The following is a 5,000-nucleotide window of genomic DNA, read 5'->3' on the forward strand; positions in this document are numbered from 1 at the left end:
TGGTTGAAACTTGACGCCAGGGTCCTTGACCATGCGTCATACATTTGACGAGTAGGGAGTGAGACTGTGTTGGCACGAGGGACTCTTTACTGCCTGGGACCTTATGCAACAGTCTTTTTTCTGGCCTTTCTCCGTGAAAACTCCTCCACGACTTCAGTAAAGTCCAGGTCTCTGACGAGATCCGACTCAGGCGTTGTTGACTCATCCTTGTTCTCAGTTCATTTTTGATTCTTGCCATGTGGGAAAATGAGCGCTCCCCTTCACAGTTTGTCACTGTCAAAGTGAGAAACATCCTCAAAACCAAGTAGACATTAGGGAAGACGGATTGCAGGCCAAGTTCCAACACGGTGTTCAGCATCTTTGATGGTGACTTGTCTTGCTCACACATGAATGATCTGAATTGTATGAGCTCGTTGGCAAAGCTGCTGTTTATGTCTGATGGATATGCACGGAGTAGTGCATTGGCGTGTTTTGTGACCTCACTGTTGCTCGTTGTTTCTGGCATGAACAAAACTCCAAAGATATCCGTCAATTCCTTGTAGGCAGACAAGCGATGATCAAGACAGCTGACCAGTTTGTCTATGACTACATAAAATGTGCCTATTTGGAATTTCTTCCTCCCATCATGTAGGTTGCTTGGATCTTCTTTAGGCTCACTCTCTTCATCTCCAAAGGTTTTCTGTTTTCTGCTTCGTTGTAGGTCACACACTTGTAGGTGTGGAGCACACCTGTTACATTCAGAGCTGCTTTTTCATACATCTCAAACTGATCACGTTGTGTGGAAACAAACGCACGCAATGACTCAAGTAGATTCACTGCTGTCAAAATGTTGATGTCACTTTTTGTAGCATTATGCTTGTTGCTTGAAATCTGTCAAGGATTGTATCCCAGAAAGAGGCCATAAATGCAGTTTCTAGATATTTCAACTTAGCGCACAGCACCCCTGCTTCATGTCTGGTGTCTCTTTTTTCCTCATCTGAGCTGGCTATATTTGCAAGTGCCTCCTTTATCTTTGCATAGTTTTTCGATAGAGCTTTGGTGGCATCTGCTCGACAGCTCCATCGTGTACCTGATAGAGATTTCAGTGTCAAACTTATCCCGTCTGTGTTGCGGAAAACTTTCCCCCATCGGTTGGTAGAGGAGGAACAAAATGTATACAGTGACTGGAGCATGGTGAAGTAATTTCCAACTTCTGGGCTGCTTGCCTCTATGGTGTTGACTCCAACTAAATTCAGGGAGTGAGCTGCGCAGGGTACATAATGCATTAGAGGATTTCTCTTCTTTAGATGCGCTTGAAGTCCTTTATACTTTCCAGACATATTACTAGCGTTGTCATATGACTGGCCTCTGCAATTTGACAGCTCCAAGCCTAAGCTCTCAACCATGGCAACAACGCATTCTGCCAAACTTTCACCTGTGTGGCTTTCAATTGGCTCAAAAGCGAGAAAACGCTCAACAACTTTCCCTTTCTTGTCAACAAATCTGAAAATAAAAGTAAGTTGATCAACGTGGGACAGATCTGGGGTTGAGTCGACAACTACAGAAAAGTATTTGGCTTCCCTAATTTCATCCGCAACAGTCTAGCCTAGTTTTTTCTCCCATCATATCAATAAATTCCTCACACGTTGTGGATGACAAATAAGAAACATTCCGCTGCCTTTCTTACCAAACTTATCAATATGTCTAGCAAAGAATGGGTCGAACTGAGCTATCAGTTCTAGAATGCCAAGGTAATTTCCATTTAGAGGTGACCCCAGCAATTCATTATCACCTCTAAAGGCAAGTCCTCTCCCCGAGAAACTTGATCACCACCACGACTCTTTTGAGGACCTCTCTCCAGTATTGTCTTGCTCCTTCCATTTTTTTTTAGTAAAGATGAGTCAATGGTTGCGGTGCCCTTACATCTTTGATGTAAAGATAGCATGCAGCTCCTGTGCACATCACTCTTCTCATGATCCCCAATGCGTTCTGAGGGTTTCCAGTCGCTAAATCCTTCAACAAACTGATTATGCTTTTTGAGAAAAGCTTACATGCAAAACAATAAATATTTCCATTTGATGGAGAGAACATGACCCATTCTCGAGATACTGTCTGTCCATTTGGTAGATGAGAAGTAAGTAAGTCATTGTTGAAACAACGCCTTTTACCACCAATGATCCTATCCCTGGCAGAAGCTGGATAGTTAGATCGTCGGTTATGAAAAGCTGCTGCACCCCCTTCGATGATAATAGATTTAACTATATCACTGGTTGTGTCTCCCCATAAAGCTGGATCTTTAACATTGTTGAACCAGTCGCCCTGCATTGATGATCCATGCTTAGGTGCTGGTTGCGTTTGATTATGTTCAAGGTTCAAGCAGCCGCTTTGGGAAGTCTCCCATTCAGGTGGAGGATGGCACTGAGGTTCATCAGAGCAGCTGGGTACTAGGAGATGGCAAGAACAGTGAGAAAAGAGTGCAGAGTGGTGCATCATTAAAATGAGTTGTCAGGACTTACAGCACGTGTCAATCTCAAGGCCACATCTGGCCCGTGAATGAATTATCATTGGCCCGCATGACAAAATGTATTTACTATTAGAGCTGGCCCACCGGTATATTGCACGCACCACCAAAATAGTACAAATAAGATGCAGGAGGACAACGTCACAGGTGAGCTGACAGTTTATGGAAAATGGAACATGTTATGACCATCATAACACGAGCAGTGAACTTTATCAGAGTCAAAGGTTTAAATCACCGCCAGTTTGAGTTGCGTGAGGAGATCTGTGAGCTCATGGAAAGCAAAGGGAAAGACACAACAGAGCTCCGACATTAAAAGTTTCTGTGTGACATCACGAGCCACCTGAATGCGCTCAACCTGCAGCTTCAGGGGGGCAGTGTCATCACTGACATGTACGTTACAGTGAGGGCTTTTAAAACCAAGCTGCGCCTGTGGGAGACGCAGATGTTGCAGGAAAACATGAGCCATTTTCCGCACTGCCAAACAATGACAGAGCAGGTCGCTGCCGCCATTTTCCCAACTACACAGTTTGCTGAAAAAGTCGGCATACTTGGTGCTGACTTCACACGGTGATTTGACGATTTTGAAGCACAAAAAAGCAGGTTTGAACTGCTCAGTAATCCATTTACAGCTAATGTGGGAAGCGCACCATCAAACCTCCAAATGGAGCTGACTGAGCTCCAATGTAGTGACACACTCAAGGCAAAATATGAGTCTGTGGATGCTGCAGAGTTTCCACGTTTCATCCCTGACACAATGCCCCAGCTGCGCTCCCAGGCTGCTCCAACGCTCTCTATGTTTGGCAGCACATACTTGTGTGAACAACTGTTCTCTTTGATGAAGATAAACAAAACTTCACACAGGAGTTGTCTTATCAATCCTGAGGATTTCCTCAGCTCAGAGCCTGACCCCAGACATTGATGAACTTGTATCCAAGATGAGACACCAAGCATCTGGCTCAGACCAGTGAGCATCTCAGAGCAGCAAACGGTGCTTTGACGCATTTTCAGTTTATAATGCAGTTTAATTTTTGCATTTATTTCTCTTGCTACTACAGGACATTTGATTTCTTTTTTTTTAAGTAAATTACTTTTGGCTGTTGTTTGCCTGTAGAACACGTTTTCACTTGAACTTACTGAAAAACTGCAGATCTAGATCTAGATTCTATGTCATAATTTCCTGAAATGTAATGACAACATCACATTAAAATAAAAGAATACAGACTATCACCAGCCTTAACCTTTAATCGATTAGCAGTTTATAGACAGAAAAAAAAAAAAAAATATATATATATATATATATATATATATATATATATATATTTTTGTTGCTGCATTATGACATTACAATCACTAGATTTGACTACAATATCCCTAAAAGCATGTTTTGGGTGTATTTATATCAATATGGGGGTAATACTCAAGTGTCCACTTGTATATAAATTATAAGAAAATGTACCCAACATACAGTAATGCTATGCGATGTACCAAACCGAGAGTAACTTTTTTCATGTAAAATGGGAATATTTCAATGCATATTCCAAATATATTTAAGACTTAGCATATAATGAACTATGTGTGGACACACACTGACACATACTGACACACACACACACACACACACACACACACACACACACACACACACACACACACACACACACACACACACACACACACACACACACACAGCTGGGGGGCCGAACCCGTGTGTCCGCTTCGCCTGTGCCAAAAACCGCAACTGGCGATACTTCTCTGCAGTGAACTGACGGAAAAAGACGAAAGATATAGGCTACTTTTAAAATATTAGGTGAAATATTACGTGAAAGTACACTCAACTAGAGAATGAGTCCCACATTTATGTATTGATAAGCCTAGACCGCGAATCTGATAATACAAATTAACAGTCAACATTAATACAACAACGTTACATGATTTAAAAAGTAACATATACGGGGACAGATCAGAGGAGCTGGGCTCTAGCTAAATCAGAAAACAATATTTATTTAGGTGGGTTGGTGGTGGGCCTTGAGATTCGGAAGGCTTGGCGCCAATCGGGTATAATAATCAAGGTTTTTAATAAGTGGAAAAAGTAATAGATTCGCCTACATTTTGAGGCTGTCAAACCTAATGTAGCCTGCCTCGTTAACCTACCCGTCACCGCCGGGTCTCTGCTGCCTTCAGTGGCTTCCGAAGCACCTGCTTCGGTTTCTTTCTCAAGGGGAGTCGGGGAGTGTGGTGGTGGGGGGGGCACTTGGACAGGTGTCTGTCACTCCAGCCGGGCTGTTGTTCTCTGTCTTGTCGTGCTGGTGCTGATGCTCAAGTAAGTCAGGTTCATCCGAAATAGCAAGGCTGGATGCTGTGATGCTGAACTCCTCGTCGCTAGCATCACAGCAGGCGCCGCCAGGCTCTTTATTTGCGTCGATCCGACTTTTAAAAAAAGTGGAGATGGTTGGAATTTTTCTTCTCATTACATCCTCTCTGCTATCCTTCTCCCTTTTGG

At 43.1% G+C, this 5,000-nt stretch overlaps 3 protein-coding genes and 1 long non-coding RNA gene across 6 annotated transcripts in view; 2 read left to right on the plus strand and 2 right to left on the minus strand.

Annotated features, from left to right (window-relative positions):
• LOC114548922 (uncharacterized) overlaps nt 1-4,706 on the minus strand; it is a 77,485-nt gene extending 72,779 nt beyond the window's left edge. Inside the window, exon 1 of the long non-coding RNA XR_003691465.1 lies at nt 4,652-4,706. This is a non-coding gene — a long non-coding RNA (uncharacterized LOC114548922). The remainder of the gene's footprint in view (nt 1-4,651) is intronic.
• LOC114548890 (uncharacterized) overlaps nt 1-5,000 on the minus strand; it is a 590,132-nt gene that overhangs the window by 390,825 nt on the left and 194,307 nt on the right.
• LOC114548895 (NACHT, LRR and PYD domains-containing protein 3-like) overlaps nt 1-5,000 on the plus strand; it is an 802,603-nt gene that overhangs the window by 275,810 nt on the left and 521,793 nt on the right. The window lies entirely within an intron of this gene.
• Nucleotides 1-5,000, plus strand: part of LOC114548893 (NACHT, LRR and PYD domains-containing protein 12-like) — a 594,283-nt gene that overhangs the window by 27,699 nt on the left and 561,584 nt on the right. The window lies entirely within an intron of this gene.

Source organism: Perca flavescens, chromosome 22 (assembly GCF_004354835.1).
Source record: "Perca flavescens isolate YP-PL-M2 chromosome 22, PFLA_1.0, whole genome shotgun sequence".
NCBI lineage: Eukaryota > Metazoa > Chordata > Actinopteri > Perciformes > Percidae > Perca > Perca flavescens.